Below are 18,903 nucleotides of genomic sequence, written 5' to 3'. Positions count from 1 at the left end.
TAGAAGAGAGAGAGAGGTCTCACCCTCCCACCCATGAGGGGCTTGGACGGAGGGGAATTATGCTGCTCAAGGCAGAGCTCTGAGTTAGATAACATGGAGAGAAATAGGCAGAGGATGATGAGAAACCTGTGAACCCTGCTATTCTCTGTACTGGAGCTGCCTGACAATAAAGAACAGAAAAGATTTGCTGTATGTGTTCCTGTCCCTGAGAATGAAGGAATGTCAGTGGTATCCATCCCCTGAATATCTACAGGGGATCCTTGCTGGCTGGAGGCACTGCACCAGAGAGATCAAGGTAACCTGTCCTTCCTGTCCTGTTTTATCCCCACACCACCTCGGATTTGCTCAGCCCTCCTGTTACCAGCAGGTCAAGAAACAACACTAGAGTAGCTAAGAAGAACATACCCGCCCCCCTAATCTCACTTTTGGGGGGGGGGGGTAGATGGGCTATACCTGTATTTCATCGTTTTTATGTTGCAATGATCCAATAAATTGATTTTATTATTCTTCCGTAGTCCTGCCCCTTTTTCCAACAGCAGTGCACCGCCTCCTTCTTCCTCATGGGAATTTTTTTTTGCATGCTGTTCTACAGCATGGAAGCATGAACAAGCGGCCGTTCACTCAGCAGGGTTCAAGTACTGGAATATGATACTTACCCCACACGTACAGGGGATTGTTGCTTTAATACAATGGACTAAGATATCTTGATTGACTCCACGTTGTATTGTCTCATTGTTGGGGGGTTTGCCTAGGGTTGCTACTTATTTAGCAGCCACAGTCACCCAAAGCCCGTGAGTAAAATCCACTCTTGATTTTGGAGTAATATTAATTTCATACCTATTATTCCGTGGCCGTAGTTATTACTACTGTACATATGTCCGCACAAATCACTGCAATTATATTCAACCTACAGTAAATGTATCAGTGTTCCCAAATGACAAGGATTTGTAGGTGAAAATGTAATTATTCTAAGAGCATAATTTTGGATAGATTTCAAAGGGGAACGTTGTGAGACAGGGAGGCCTTTTAGCAGTATGTTACAATAAACCAGATGAGAGAGAATAAGGGCATGCATTAGAGTTTTTTGCAGTAGATTAACAGAGGAAAGAGTGGATATTGGCAATATTATGGAGGAAGAAGCATCACATTTTAGTTATGCTGTGAATGTGAATGTAGAAGGAAACGCAGGCATCAAATATCACTCATAGGCAATGTTTTTTGGCGACAGGATAGATGGAAGTACCATTTACTGCACTGAAAAAGGGAATGTTAAGTCAGTTTTAGGGGGCAATATAAGGAGCTCCTCTTTAACAATATTAAATTTATGGCGGGAGAGCAACATCTATGAGGATATAGCCAGGAGATAATTATAGACTTGGATCTGGATTTATAATGGATAGATATATTGGCGTATCCTCTACATACTGTATAGTAGAGATGATACCTAAGGTCAAAAGAGTTGATGAGGTCACCAAGTGATAGTGTACATATACTGAAGACAAAGACATGCTAAAAATAATTACTTTGTCTCTAATGTGGATGTGATTAAACATAATATACGAAATGTTATATCCTGTGACACAGATTGTTGTCTATTAGTTAACCTGTCCATGTACTATATGTTGGTCACACCATTAGAAAGTTAAAAACATGCATTGCTGAATATGAGATATATAGTTAATTTAAAGGAAAACCATAGTGTATCTTATCACTTTAAAAAAGAGCATCATCAGAATCCTAAAGGGACTAAATATTTTGGGATAGACACTGTCAAAATTAATAGTAGAGGTGGAGATAGAATAAAAGCTATTTCTCAATTAGAGAACACATGGATATATAAACTGAAAAATCTCCCGTCGGATTAAATACTGAGTATAATCTGTTTCCTCCCTGGTGATAGACGAGAAATCAATTTTCAGTTTCCCTTTAAAATATTATTATTAATGTATTAATTGTATTAATTTATTTTCTTTTTTTTCCATTCCATTGTATCTTGCACTTATAGATGCAGTATTGTGGTCGATCATGCAGCTTTTATTTTGTTTTAATAACAAAGTATTGAAGCAGGTGATTTCCTGAGCTGAACCACATTAATTTCAGGTCCAGGGACCCCCTGCTTCCCGATTTTAAAGGGGGCGGTATGGGATTTTTATTTATATGTAATATATTTTTTTATAGTGCTTGTTTTTTATTTGTACTGCTGCGGCAGACTTTATTCTAACAAATCACCGTTTTTTACCTGGCTTGTTCCTGGAATGCGACGCTGTTCACCTGGCGCATGCCGCGTTCACCTTGCGTTCCCAGCCACGGGTCATGCACGGCTGATGCGTTTATTGATAATGGTTCGGATTTTAAAAGGCTGCAATGCTTCGCGTGTCCGCCAGATGGCAGATATTCATGAATTGTAATGCGCCGAATCAGTAATGTGTCGGCTTGCAGGTGTTTCGTTTAAAAAAGATACTGTACCACAGTGTGCTATTGTAACTTGGCCTTGGCCTTGAGACTGAAGGAAGAGGTTGCAAAAATGTATCAATTTAGGCTTTTCATATTAAAGAAAGACAAAGACAAGTTTCAGTTACAGTATTCTCCAGAGACCCGCCCGCCATGAGTGTTCAAGTGCAGCCCCCTTTCCAAAAACCCGACAGAAGTTACACGTATTTGATATGGGCCACAATTAATGCAACAGATGATAAGATGGCAACAGTTGCTCAAATTTATCAGTATTTTATCGAAAACTATGACTTTTACAAATTCTCGCCAGCTCCTCATACGTGGAAGCATGCAGTAAGGAAAAGGTTATGTAGCGATCCCTGTTTTCATCGTATTGAGCCACAATTTGTTGGAGGGTATTGGTGTGTATCACCGGCTTTTTCCCATATCTATGATCATGAAGGCGGCAAAAGGCGAAGGGTCGTGTTAAAACAAACTAAGAAGCGACAGTCGCTGCCAAGCAATGCATCAGCACCAGCACCGGCTTCCAATGACGGTCCCGCCGTCAGTGACAACCCTGAGCCTATGCCTGAGGCTGAGCCGGATTTCACGTGTAGTTTTGATGAAGCTTGCATGTACCTAAGCGATTTCCAGCCTCATCAGCTGACTACAGGTGGACTAGTCCCGCTGCAAACTATCGACGTGGATGATGAAGAAAGCTGGACAGGCAGTGGACCGGCACCGGCGCCAGCTGAATGGGAAATTCTATGGTGAGTACTGTATTGTTGCCATATTATTTTGGTGGGGCTGGCTGGGTACTTCTTTAGGGGGCTGACCATTACTGTACATTAAAACTTTTCTTTTTGTTTTTCCTCAGAAAAGAAAACGGCTAATGGGGGGATTTCGATGGATAATATTGTACTGTATGCTGATGTTTTCCGGCCGTACAGTATACTGTGTAATAAACCCGAAAAAATAAAACTATGCATTTATTCTACATGTTCAGTATCGTTTCATTATGTGTCTTCTACAGTATACTGTACAGTGGTATACAGTGCCTAACATCTATGGGCAAAATTAATTTTATTTCTAGGGCCCTAGAACAGAAGTTCCCACGCCAATTGTCCGTGAACTTGACCGAGGCCCTAAGTAGATCCCACGCCAATTGCGCGAATATAATGTAAAATAATCCGTTCTGTGGGTCTGAGCGGGTTGAAATTCGCCTGGTCCTCATGCGGAAGACCCTTGCCATAGTGGCTAAATATCAGCCTTCCACGACCCCCGGAACCAGAGATGCCAAAAGACAGTTTAAAAGCACATTATCAAAGTGGCTTTTTTTCTGCCATGCAAGTCAACGGCAGAAACCTAAACTTTAACATTATTCTTACTCCGTTCTGTTGCCACGAGAGGGTCGCATTTTGCCTTGCAATCCTGCCGCAACTAGGACTACATGGTGTCCGAATCTGAGCCCTCTAGTTGAACAGAACCGGAGTTGTGGGTTCCAGGTTTCTGCTCATTCTGACTTAGCCGGTTCAAAGATTTCTCCGCCATTACGCTCAATGGTAGGACCCCCTCGCCGGCGTCACCCTTTCTCGTCGCCATTACTGCTCGGACCCTGTTGGGGAGAAGTGAGGGGGTTCCTAACATCTAGGGGCAAAATGAATTTTATCTCTAGGTGCCCTAGAACAGAAGTTCCCATGCCAATTGCCCTAGTTCCCACGCCAATTGCCCTAGTTCCCACGCCAATTGCGCGCTCATTTCACTTTTTTTACAATGTTGCCGATCTTGCGGCTTTCCGGTCTGGCAGTAAAAAACAGTGCAGCAAGCCTCGACATTTGTTACACTGTCAAAGGAGCAAATGGAAACAATGTGAGACAAATCAACATGTCCTTTTATTGGTGGAGTCAGTACAAAAACATTTATTTACAAATACTGAACAATATTGAAACATTTAAAGTGCACAGCAATTCAAACCATCAACAGGTGTATGGTTTACTGCTACAGTACAGTACATGTGTGAAAACATTTGTCAGTCAGTATGGTTTACAGTCACATGTTTTAAATAGAACACAGTACATTCTTTAATATCTTTAAAATAAAAATATATAAATATAATTTAAAATAATCCGTTCTGTGGGTCTGAGCGGGTTGAGATTGCACCAGTACCGTCCTAGATGGCAGCAAACAGGGCAGGTTTTCAGGACAACCTTTAAAACCGTGCCTGTTTGTGGCCCTCAGGGACTGGAGTCGTGCATGTCCTGTGTAAAAAAACTCACAAAAACGAGTTGCTCATTTTCTGCAGTTACTGTTGTCATTGTGTTTTTAATCCCGCACTTACTCTGGAGGTGTGTGGCTGAAATAGTTAACAGCACTGTAATTTCAAAAGGCAGTTCATCATAATAATTTGATGAATAAACCCCCAAATACAACCCCCAAATACAGTAGATAAAAAGCAAGTCACTTTAACTCCCTGTGCCCCATGCACCAAAAACAAACAGTAGATTTTCTATATATATATATATATATATATATATATATATATATATATATATATATATATATATATATGCAAATATAGCTGTATGCTCATCTGCATGTCTTAGGCAGGTCTGCAACCCCGCCTTTCCCCATTATCACCCAGCATACAGCACTTCCACTGCAGCAAGGGATTCTGGGAAATGACATGCAAATGAGCACACAGTGTCACTTTTTGCCTCAATAACCATTTTTAACATGGTTCCCTATAGGCTTAAGCTTGCTGCATGGTCACAGCTTTGAGCACAGCCAGGGTTAAGGTGCATACCCAGAAATTTGCATATTTGCTTTCCTGTGGAGGGTTTTTGTCACTTTTTTTACTCACCATAACTTAACTCAGTATTATGGTTTGGCCTATCCCATAAGCCTCTCTTGCATCCCAGTAAAATCAACCCCACACTGATGAGACCCATCAAGGTTGAAACAGCTGTCTGTGGGTGGTTTTCTGGGTATGCACCTTAACCCTGGCTGTGCTCAAAGCTGTGACCATGCAGCAAGCTTAAGCCTATAGGGAACCATGTTAAAAATGGTTATTGAGGCAAAAAGTGACACTGTGTGCTCATTTGCATGTCATTTCCCAGAATCCCTTGCTGCAGTGGAAGTGCTGTATGCTGGGTGATAATGGGGAAAGGCGGGGTTGCAGACCTGCCTAAGACATGCAGATGAGCATACAGCTATATTTGCATATTTGCTTTCCTGTGGAGGGTTTTTGTCACTTTTTTTACTCACCATAACTTAACTCAGTATTATGGTTTGGCCTATCCCATAAGCCTCTCTTGCATCCCAGTAAAATCAACCCCACACTGATGAGACCCATCAAGGTTGAAACAGCTGTCTGTGGGTGGTTTTCTGGGTATGCACCTTAACCCTGGCTGTGCTCAAAGCTGTGACCATGCAGCAAGCTTAAGCCTATAGGGAACCATGTTAAAAATGGTTATTGAGGCAAAAAGTGACACTGTGTGCTCATTTGCATGTCATTTCCCAGAATCCCTTGCTGCAGTGGAAGTGCTGTATGCTGGGTGATAATGGGGAAAGGCGGGGTTGCAGACCTGCCTAAGACATGCAGATGAGCATACAGCTATATTTGCATATTTGCTTTCCTGTGGAGGGTTTTTGTCACTTTTTTTACTCACCATAACTTAACTCAGTATTATGGTTTGGCCTATCCCATAAGCCTCTCTTGCATCCCAGTAAAATCAACCCCACACTGATGAGACCCATCAAGGTTGAAACAGCTGTCTGTGGGTGGTTTTCTGGGTATGCACCTTAACCCTGGCTGTGCTCAAAGCTGTGACCATGCAGCAAGCTTAAGCCTATAGGGAACCATGTTAAAAATGGTTATTGAGGCAAAAAGTGACACTGTGTGCTCATTTGCATGTCATTTCCCAGAATCCCTTGCTGCAGTGGAAGTGCTGTATGCTGGGTGATAATGGGGAAAGGCGGGGTTGCAGACCTGCCTAAGACATGCAGATGAGCATACAGCTATATTTGCATATTTGCTTTCCTGTGGAGGGTTTTTGTCACTTTTTTTACTCACCATAACTTAACTCAGTATTATATATATATATATATATATATATATATATATATATATATATATATATATATATATATATATATATATATATACGGTATACTGTATATATATTATAAATTAATATTCATTTGTCTCACATTGTTTCCATTTGCTCCTTTGACAGAGTAACAAATGTCGAGGCTTGCTGCACTGTTTTTTTACTGCCTGATCGCACAATTGGCGTGGGAACTAGGGCAATTGGCGTGGGAACTAGGGCAATTGGCATGGGAACTTCTGTTCTAGGGTACCTAGAGATAAAATTCATTGTGCCCCTAGATGTTAGGAACCCCCTCACTTCACCCCAACAGGGTCCGAGCAGTAATGGCGACGAGAAAGGGTCACGCCGGCGAGGAGGGTCCTACCATTGAGCGTAATGGTGGAGAAAGCTTTGAACCGGCTAAGTCAGAATGAGCAGAAACCTGGAACCTACAACTCCGGTTCTGTTCAACCTAGAGGGCTCAGATTCGGTCACCATGTAGTCCTAGTTGCGGCAGGATTGCATGGCAAATTGCGACCCTCTCGTGGCAACAGAACGGAGTCAGGGTAATGTTAAAGTTTAGGTTTCTGCCATTGACTTGCATGGCAGAAAAAAAGCCACTTTGATAATGTGCTTTTAAACTGTGATTTGGTATCTCCGGTTCCGGGGGTCGTGGAAGGCTGATATTTAGCCACTATGGCAAGGGTCCTTCCGCATGAGGACCAGGCAAATTTCAACCCGCTCAGACCCACAGAATGGATTATTTTAAATTATATTCTCGCAATTGGCTTGGGAACTACTTATGGCCTCGGTCAAGTTCACGGATAATTGGCGTGGGAACATCTATTCTAGGGCACCTAGAAATAAAATTCATTTTGCCCCCAGATGTTAGGAACCCCCTCACTTCACCCCAACAGAGTCCGAGCATGTAAATTACTGTACTTTAAAATAAATGAAATATGCAATTTTTCTATTACTGCGTGCGCGCGCACGCACAGACTGTGTACTGACGTAGGTTGAACCTCGAAGGTATTAGACTTCAAAGACAACAGCTCGCAAACGCCCCCATGAGTTTTTACACGGCATTGCAGAATTGCAGACAGCGGGAATAAAATGCTTAAATCACGGGCCTGAAAATAACGCAATACACTCCGGGCAAAAACGACACAAAACCGCACATAACCGGGATAATCTGAAATTCGCAGAGCTAGCCGAGTTAGAATAAAGTTTGTCGCCACTGTAGCTTGCCAATTTATTGACATTGTGGCAATCCATGCCTGTATATTGTGAGCAGAGTTTGCCACTGTGACAATCAATGGGTCTATTGGAAACGTTCTGTTTTTATTTAAATGTATTTTATTTTGTGGTTCTTTTAAATTTTTACATTGCCAACTCATTGCCATTGTGGCAATCCATGCCCATATGTTGGGCATGGTTTACCACAGTGATAATCAATGGTAGAGATGGTGGTGGGTGGGGGGACTTACCGCAGGGAGGGTGGTTAGGCTTCCAGGTTGGTTAGCAGGAGTGGGAGTTTAACCCCTTAATTACTGTAGCAGTTAATAACAGCTAAAGTAATTTAGGTTACAGGTTACAGTAGTTAGCTTTTTATTTTATTGTTGGTGCCCACTGAAGACAAGGAGGAGGATGACCTACATCCTGGCAGGAGTAAATACAACCTTTATTTACTATATGCTGGCTTGGTAATTATGTTTATTAGGGGTAGAGGTGGTGGGTGAAGGGGGTAATTGCACCAGGGTTCGTGGTTAGGCCTCTTGGGTTACTACCGGCAAGGTAATGAATGGGGTTAACCCCTCTTAGCAACCTTCCTGGTAGGTATAACTACCTACCTTGGGGCAACTCCCCCCTCTACCGCCCATAAATCAGTACATTGGCTTAACTCCTTCAGTACCTTAGCGGCTAGCTAATGAAGCTGTTTTTATTTTATTTTAATAACATTGTGTAACAGGGTCTTATTCCTGTTAAGAATCTTGCCTCTAATCTAGCAGTGTGCTGGTTTATTGCACACCTGCAATCAACTCCACCTGGCTGATTAGAGCTCCCTCAGAGCTCTGTGAAATAGTGTCATGTGAGACACAGGAAGAGAATTTTCCTGAGCTGACATTTTTGAACTGACACAGGAAAGCAGAGAAGCCCGCACACAGACTGTCTTGAGCACAAAGGGGTGCTGAGATCAAGACACCCAGAGACTTATATTCATGGACACAGGGGACCCAGGAACCTACCAGAGACTGACATGAAGGGCCACCTGCTTTAAGGTATCTCTTGAGACTTTGGGGAATAGGGTGGTAATGGGAGTATCCCTCCAGCCCTGGAGAAAGGGACTGGGGAAATAAGTTAGCCCTTAAACAGGGACAGGCGTTTGTTGTTTTCATATGTTTTGCTGTGTTAAAATGGACAGGCGCAATAGAGCCTTATTTTAATTTCACCTTAAAAACGGTCTCCATTGCATACCTCTGCACACATCTCTTACATATGGTGTCAGAAGTTGGGATGAGAGGGGGCCCTTGAAGTTCAAAGGGGCCCTGGAGACTGCCTGTGAAAATGTTTGTGCTTTTCCCTGAATAGTTCCTGCAAACAGTCTGAGCAACAAAACCAAAGAAACACATCCAGGCAGCAAAACTGCACTGCCTGTGAAAAATGTTGTGCTTATTTTCCTGCATATAGTTCCTGCAAACAGCCTGAGCAACAAAACAAAGAATCGCATGCAGCAGGGACCAGAATTAAAGGGATACACATCCAGGCAGGAAATATACACTGCACTGAAGAAAGCCACAAAACCACAGATGGACTCTTTTCCCCAATCCCAAGAGGAGAGAGAGAGACTGCTGAAGCAGGTAAACCTTACTTGCCTATCACAATGATGTGTAATACAGTATGGTTGTTGATAAAGGGGCTTTGCCTTCCAGCAGTAGTCAAGGTTCAAGAAGTGAGTTAGCGCTCCAGTGGAGCTAGGCTTTGTTTATTGTTTTCTTTAAAAAAAAAAAATGCGCTGAAGCAGTGAATACAGACAGTGACCCACAAACGGTACTGATTCTGGAAGTAAAGGCTGCCACACCGCATAGGACTAACAGCTGTGAATGGAGTATATGCAAAAAAGTGTGAAAATTGATGCAAGACTGTGCTGAAGCAGGGAAACTTTTACAGACGTGACCGACGCAAGTTACTGATTCTGGGAATTTAAAATGGCCGCCCAGCTGAAGTCAAATACAGACTCTGCAAAAATGGGGAAGAAAATGTGTTCCTGTAATGAACCCTACCCCACAGAAGAGTGGCCCTTCCAATCCGATAAGGAGGAAGACATCTCTTACGGGGAACCCGAACCGAATAACACCCACAGAACACCCAGGAATGGTGGGGGTGCCTAAACTCGGTACGAACCGAAAAGACCGCTCTCTATGATGACGAATGTGATCGGCAGGAGGAAGAGCGGGAACAGCAGATCGCTGAATATTTACGCCACCTAACGCAACTGCAAGGAAAACATGGCGGATACATTGAAGCTGCTGAAATTTCAAATAAAGACAGAAACCCCAATATCCCTGATGGGACGGAGTCGTCAAAAACAAAAAGGCGGAAAAAGAAAAAGGGTCTTCACTTACCGTGGAAAGAACAGACACATCTGCAGATCCCGCGGAGGAAAAGGGGGTCAGAGATGCCCTGCAGCCTAGAAAAAATGGAGAAATTCGTCCCGCGGATGACCGAATATCCAGAGGGCCCAAGGCAGAAGTCGTGTACCCCACAGAAGTGTCTGTCCGGTGCTAGTAGTGAGAAACCCTCAACCAACCATACCAGGGAAGCGGAGCAGGAACCAGTGAGTGACGATCCCTTGACCAGCCCTGAAGATGCCCTGAAAATTGCCAGGCGTGACTGTGATCTGCTCCGGGAACAATTGAAACTGGAGAGGGAAGATAATGCTGAGCTACAGAAGACTGTTCTCACACTCTATTCTGAATCCGGGACCGACTTGGAGGATCTAAGGACAGATCTAGATATAGCAAACGTTACTATTACCACAATGGATGAAAAACAGAGCAAATCTGATAGACTGATTGCTAATCTGAAGCAGAAATATGAGGAGGCACTGAAGTAGATTACAGTCTTTCAGCAAGAAGTTCGCAAGTGCCATAAAGAGGTGGAAGTCTCTCAGAATGAGGTTCACACTCTCCGCATAGAAATGAATGCCTCACACCAGGAGGTCAACAGTGTCCGGACATAGGTGGACATATCCCAGAAAGAGGTTCATAATCTCCGCACAGCACTGGATGCCTCACACCACGAGATCGGCAGATGCCGGACAAAACTGGAAGTCGCCAAAAAGGAACTTCACAGTCTCGCTGAGGAGCTGGACAATTCTAAAAAAAAACTATTGTCAATCTTAACATAGATCTCAAAGTCTCTCAGAAGGAGCTTCAGACCCTCAACCTAGAGATGGAAGTCTAACGCCAGGAGACAGTCGGTCTCCAAGCAGAGGTGCGAAAATGGAAGACGGACTACAAGGAGGCCCTGAATATTACAGAGACTGGAAAAAGAGAAAATTTAAGATTAAAAAAAGAAAATTTTGAGTTGACAGACCACGTCAATGGAAACAAGAGGAAGGGTGATGATGAGTAGCACAGCCACGGTATTCCAACTCCCATTAGGACCGGAAAATATTGAACAAAAGTTCACACTCCAATATTGCAATAGGTCAGGTTTAATGCAGGATGGTGCAGCAACAGGACAACACGAATGCACCTATGCGTTTCGTGCACTAGGCACTTTATCAAGGTGACAAATACACACATAGCTGCGTAATTTATACTCACCTGAGTTGCATCTCGCGCTGCCAGGTGTGACGTCATCATCCCGCGTCGCAACGGGTCGCGGTGACGTGGCGTGCACATCCATTGGCCCGGCAAGTCAGGTGGTATGCTATTGCTAGCTTGCTATCTCTTTTTTCTAAAATAAACTTTATTAACAAAAAGACAAACACACGGCGAAATAAAAACATGTTAAAAACGCAATGAAATACTGTTATAGCAGCGAACTGGCATAAGCAAAGTCAGTATAACAAAATGATTATAGTAATCTAAGGGGCAGGCTCATAATCCTGATGATATACTTTTAGTACTTTTAATAGCCCCTATTGGAATCATTAGTACAATGTTGACATATATATAGCATATACTGACATATGCTTGTGCAAGCAATGGTGGTGAATTTGTAGTTCACGGAGAGAACATATTCACAGTTCAAAACAGTACAATAAAAATGACTATACAAATATATAGTTATATTAATACTAAGTCCTATCTGTTAAGTGCAATAAATGTTCTTACAGTAACATATACATATACATAGAACTGTTATGAAATGACCCTTCATCTGATGGTAATTAATGTGATAAAGTCACTTTTCTTTTGGATGCTATTCACTTTCTTCTCACTCACAATTTTTTTCTTTTCAATGGGGTTCATTATCTCCAAAGACGTGGAACGGCTATGGGCACAAGCTTTGCCCCATCATACGCCAACCTCTTCATGGGGTGATGGGAGTCGTTCCACGTCTTTGGAGATATGAACAAATATAGGGAGCACATTATGTTTTATAGACGTTACATTGATGATCTTCTGTTTATTTGGGAAGGAGACATCACCACACTTTTGGAGTTTATTTCTGCACTTAATGATAATGAGTTCAATCTCTCCTTCACTTTTTCCTATCACTTCCAACACATTTGTTATTTAGATTTATGTTTATACACTGGCGACACACTTTATTCGAGCTTGGCTAGTCCCATGAATTCGGGTATACCCGGGTGTATTGAGGTTTGTGACTGTTTTCTGCCCGAGTGCATTGAGTTATTTTCCAAGCAGGGATTGAAGCATTTTATTCCCGCTGGCTGCAATACTGCACAGTATATATATATATATATGCTGCATTACAATTCATGAATTTATGCCATCTGGTAGACACGCGAAGCATTGCAGCCTATTAAATCCTAATCATTATCATTTAACAGATCAGCCGCCCATCAGCCAGGCATGAACCCAGGCTGGGAAGGCAAATGCAACGGGGCTTGTCAGAGGTGAGGAGTGGCGCATTCCAGGTATCTGCCAGGTACATACCGGGTATTTGCTCGAATAAAGTGTGTCGGTGCAGTACATTGACACAGCACTTTCTATACAGACCACATTATACCGTAAACCGAATTCACGTAACACTTTCTTAAGACCTAGCAGTTGCCATCCTCAAGCCACGTTCATGGGGATACCCAAAAGCCAATTCATCAGAACCCGCCGCAATTGTTCTAATGACGATGAATTTAAAGTGAAATCAAATGAGTTATATGTTCGTTTTCTACAAAGAGGGTATAAAAAAACTGATTTAGATAGAATACTAAATGAGGTGTATAAAATAGACAGAAATAGTCTTCTCAGACAAAAATCAATCAAAGGATCCAGATCCAATTATAGTCCATCTTTCATTACACCCTTTAGCAAACAAGCACAATCTATCAAGGCCATTTTCAGAAAACATTGGAACATCTTGTCACTAGATCCTGTGCTAAAACCATATGTGTCTTTGGGTCCCAACATTATATTCAAACGTGCAAAAACAGTAGCAAACACACTATCACCCAGTTCATTCACGACTGGAGAAGAGATAAAATCTCCATTACCAAAAGGAATGTACACGTGCACTAAATGCAAAGCATGCACCTATATGAATCAAAATAAAATGTTTACATCTACAGTCACAAGGATGACATATAACGTCCCAACTTTTATTAATTGTAATTTCACACATATCGTGTATTTACTCAAGTGTGGATGTGAACGTCAATACGTCGGGAGGACAACTAGAAAATTGAAAATTAGGGTCCTAGAACATCTCCAATTGATTCGTAATAAAGACCAAAACCACCCCGTACCAAAACATTTTTCAAATTGTCCCCATGGTAATGTAAATCTACTTTCGGTCCAAGGTATTGAACACATCCCTGTATCCCCTAGAGGTGGAGATAGAGTAAAGATGTAAGACAGACGTGAATCCTATTGGATATTTACTTTGAGAACCAGAGAACCTTTTGGCATGAACATTGATTGGGATATAAGTCACTTTTTAAAATGATTCTTTTAAAAATGATTTATTCACAAATCACTAATTCTTAATTTTCATTTAATTATTTTTTTCTCAGAAAAAGGGGAAGGGGAAACACAAAATGGATGTGCCCCCAAAAGAATTCACTTAAATGCACACCGCCCAAGTGTAAAAATTAACTTTTAATAAATCCTTAAAACATACAGGCATACCCCGCATTAACATACGCAATGGGACCGGAGCATGTATGTAAAGCGAAAATGTACTTAAAGTGAAGCACTCCCTTTTTTCCACTTATCGATGCATGTACTGTACTGCAATCATCATATACGTGCATAACTGATGTAAATAACACATTTGTAACATGCTCTATAGTCTCCCCCCTTGCGCACAGCTTCGGTACAGGTAGGGAGCCGGTGTTGCTGTTCAGGACGTGCTGAAAGGCGCATGCGTGAACTGCCTTTTGCCTATTGGGCGACATGTACTTACTCATGAGTGTACTTAAAGTGAGTGTACTTAAAGCGGGGTATGCCTGTATATTACCAAAGTAACGTGTGATGTGGATTAAAAATGTATTAAATCGTAGCTATCAAGCAACCGTGTCATTGATTATTCATACTATCCCGGTATCATTGATACAATGGGATGTTAAAGACAGGGAATGCTATAAGTAGGGTATAAAACCCCTCTGGGGTAACGGTAAGACCAAATGTGGAGTAATATATAATTATATACAGGCAAGTGGCCACAGGATTAAATATCCTAATGCTGCTAAATATAGCCCCCTGCACATTTACATGGAGATTGGTCTAGATAATGACGCTGGCATGTGATTGTCTAATAACTGTATTGTAGAACTTCCAAATACCGCAGTACTTGCTTAAATGCACAGCAATATAATATGGAGACACCTCACATTGGGTGCAGGTATAGCAGGCACACTGACCATGGATTGATAATAAATAGTTAGCTCATATGGTCTACTCAGTTACACCCAGGATACTGCAAACACTACATTAAAAACAGCTCCAAGTAGGAGACTGACAACATTGCGCGTCCAACGCGTGTTTCCCTCCAGCAAAGGAGCTTCTTCAGGGACAAGTATTCACTCATTCATATATATATATTAATAAATTTAACAATTGAACTACTGTATATTTAATTATTCAATATTATTTAATATTATACATTAGTGTTATATATGTATTAATTAAAATTATTGTTTGCTTTCCCAACCAATGTTCATGCTCCTCTACCATCAGTTATACTCGTATTGTATGTTATTGCATTATATGTCATGTCATATATACCCGTATCTTGTATATTTAGTTCCAGGATTATATTCAATCACATTAATTACCATCAGATGAAGGGTCATTTCACAACAGTTCTATGTATATGTATATGTTACTATAAGAACATTTATTGCACTTAACAGATAGGACTTAGTATTAATATAACTATATATTTGTATAGTCATTTTTATTGTACTGTTTTGAACTGTGAATATGTTCTCTCCGTGAACTACAAATTCACCACCATTGCTTGCACAAGCATATGTCAGTATATGCTATATAAATGTCAACATTGTACTAATGATTCCAATAGGGGCTATTAAAAGTACTAAAAGTATATCATCAGGATTATTAGCCTGCCCCTTAGATTACTATAATCATTTTGTTATACTGACTTTGCTTATGCCAGTTCGCTGCTATAACAGTATTTCATTGCGTTTTTAACATGTTTTTATTTCGCCGTGTGTTTGTCTTGTTGTTAATAAAGTTTATTTTAGAAAAAAGAGATAGCAGGCTAGCAATAGCATACCACCTGACTTGCCGGGCCAATGGATGTGCCCGCCACGTCACCGCGACCCGTTGCGACGCGGGATGATGACGTCACACCCGGCAGCGCGAGATACAACTCAAGTGAGTATAAATTACGCAGCTATGTGTGTATTTGTCACCTTGATAAAGTGCCTAGTGCACGAAACGCGTAGGTGCGTTCGTGTTGTCCTGTTGCTGCACCATCCTGCATTAAACCTGACCTATTGCAATATTGGAGTGTGTACTTTTGTTCAATATTTTCCGGTCCTATTGGGAGTTGGAATACCGTGGCTTTGCTACTCATCATCACCCTTCCTCTTGTGTCTACTTACCTGGATGGACTGCACGCCCTGGATGTCTAGAAGTCCTGCAAGCACTCAGGTAAAGGGCCGCAGTGCCCCAACATATATATATATATGGACACCAGTGCTGTTGTTAATTATATATTGGTTACTTGGCTGGGTTTATATGGTGTTTAAGCTGTGGAGGTCAAGTGGACCCCACTAGACACTTAGCCCGTGCCAGATAATTGCCATATTTTCATGGACTTTCTATTGTCATCTTGATCAAATATACATACAGTGGAGGATTTCTATCCAATTTGGATGCATCACATCTGTTCTACTTTGTGCTATTTTCCTAGTGATTGCTCATTGGACTGATTCCTGTTATACTTTAAGTGACACACTCCTTATAGGTCATACTATTATTGGTTATTGCATAGTGGTTGTGCATGCATTTTTTTCCCCCTATTCTATGGACAGAAGAAGGGGAGTTACATAATTCAAATGGAAATTATATAAGAATTTTTTTACTTATAAATGTGTAGAATACAATATTTTGAAATACACAATAATTAAAGTTTATTCCATTTTGTTGTAACCATGGACACTGAAGAAATTGAACATGTTGACCCAGAAGATTCCACCAATTATATCTTTGGTTACCTTGATAACACACACAGGCTTAGAAAAGCCAAAAAAGTTTTTGATAACCAAACAATTTTGGACTGTGATGATTTGACAGATCTAGAGGATCATTTCCAGAAACTTAACAAATTAATGACCAATGATACTAGAATATGGTGGGACCTCATTTCACTGGAAAATTATCTGTTGGTTAAGAGGATCCCAAGAGGCGTAAGAGTCAAAAAAATCCCCCACGTTTGGGTTTGTAAGTCAACAATTTGAAAACGATTGGAAGAATATTTTAAATGATTGTTCGTTCAAATTGATGGAACTAATTGTAAAATTAAAAACTAAAGAGAAAATGGTTCTTGAAAAAGAAATCAAGGACTTACAAACATACCTGACCAAATTTTGCAGAATGGAAGGTTTCAAAGAATTAGATAAAAATCTAGAAAAAAGCATTAAAGATTTAGAAAAATCCATAATGGATAAAAAACAACAACAATTTGAAAGGGACAAATTAGATTATGATCGGCATCAAGTATATTCATGGGAAAGGATAACACCCAATAAAAGAAACAACAAGGATGCACGTCCCTATCATTCAACACCAGATAATAAATCTAATAAATATAGAAAATCTATTTTGAAACCAAGAGGTAATTCCAATACTGTGTATAGTGGAGATTCAGACACAGCAGACACAGATAATATGGCACACACAGTTTCGTTTTTCACCACACATGAGGAAGACAATTCCCAATCAGATGGAGATGCCCCTAAAGAACAACGCCCTTTTTGGGAAAGGAAATATAAAGAGCGAGAATCAGAGCAAAGACCACAACAAGGACATTCCTCTGAGTCCTCCAGACCACCTGTGGCGTCAAAAAACCCAAAAGGACGAGACGGGGGACAAAAACAACAAAATCCAAAAGGAGCACCAACAAAGAGAAAGAAAAACTTTTAAATCAAGAATGTGATGTGATACATATATCCAATGTAATACTCTCTGACGACGAACTATCACTACTAAACAAGGGCTTAGGATATGTTCCGGACACTGATTTCAATCTATTTCAAACTGTTGTAGATTTGAACAAATTCATTAGGAAGTGTACTCTCAAAAAATTCTTTAATGATAGAAATAATCAGGGAACTGATCAACTGATTAATAATGATGTAACATTTGATGTTGATTGTATTCCTTCCAATGTGAATTACACTGGCGACACACTTTATTCGAGCTCGGCTAGTCCCACGAATTCGGGTATACCCGGGTGTATTGAGGTTTGTGACTGTTTTCTGCCCGAGTGCATTGGGTTATTTTCCAGGCAGGGATTGAAGCATTTTATTCCCGCTGGCTGCAATACTGCACAGTATATATATATATATATATATACTGCATTACAATTCATGAATTTATGTCATCTGGTAGACACGCGAAGCATTGCAGCCTATTAAATCCTAATCATTATCATTTAACAGATCAGCCGCCCATCAGCCAGGCATGAACCCAGGCTAGGAAGGCAAACGCAACGGGGCTTGTCAGAGGTGAGGAGCGGCGCATTCCAGGTATGTGCCAGGTACATACTGGGTATTTGCTCGAATAAAGTGTGTCAGTGCAGTATGATATTAACATTAATTCTTTTAAGGAACAGTGTCTGGTCCAGGATATGGAGGAGATTCAAGGATTTCAAGATCTTGAATTCAACCCTGAGAATTTTTTGGGTAATTATAAAACAGGTTTAAGGAGAAAATCAGTGTTCTTTCCCACATTCATTAAAGGAAAATTTCTATCTACATTTGAGTCCCTTGTAGAAAGAGATCTCAGACTGTTACAAAAAGGATTCTCATTCACTACTCAGTATGGCTTCAAACATGAAGATAATTTAACAATAAATGAAAGACATGCATTAAAAGATTTACAAACCAATAAATTGTTGGTCATTAAAAATGCCGACAAAGGAGGGGCGGTGGTAGTGCAGCATAGGGATGATTATCTCAGGGAGGCCATGCGCCAACTTGGGGATTTGACTTCCTATGCTGCACTGCCCTCTGACCCCACTACCAAATTTCAAAGAGATCTTAAGAATCTGCTTGATGTGGGCTCTATGTTAAGAGTATTAGATGAGAATGACATTGAATTCCTGTATAATCCCATGCCAACCACGCCCGTGTTTCACCATCTCCCGAAGATTCATAAGACGTTGGTCTCCCCTCCAGGGAGACCAATTGTCTCTAGCATTGATTCTTTGGGAGATGGTGTATCACGATACGTGGACTTTTTCCTTCAGCCCCTTGTTCAACAATTGCCTTCATACATTCGCGACAGCAGTGATTTATTAACCACTCTTGACCAAATTGTATGGAACCATAATATGGTGTGGGTGACATTAGATGTCACGTCATTATATATCATCATTTCCCATGAACATGGCTTGACAGCAGCACGTCACTTTCTTAATCAATCAGATTTAGCACCAGCACAAGTCACTTTTCTTTTGGATGCTATTCACTTTCTTCTCACTCACAATTTTTTTCTTTTCA

The sequence above is a fragment of the Ascaphus truei genome, chromosome 3 (genome assembly GCF_040206685.1).
Source record: "Ascaphus truei isolate aAscTru1 chromosome 3, aAscTru1.hap1, whole genome shotgun sequence".
In the NCBI taxonomy this organism is placed as follows: domain Eukaryota; kingdom Metazoa; phylum Chordata; class Amphibia; order Anura; family Ascaphidae; genus Ascaphus; species Ascaphus truei.
This window is presented reverse-complemented; position numbering follows the sequence as displayed.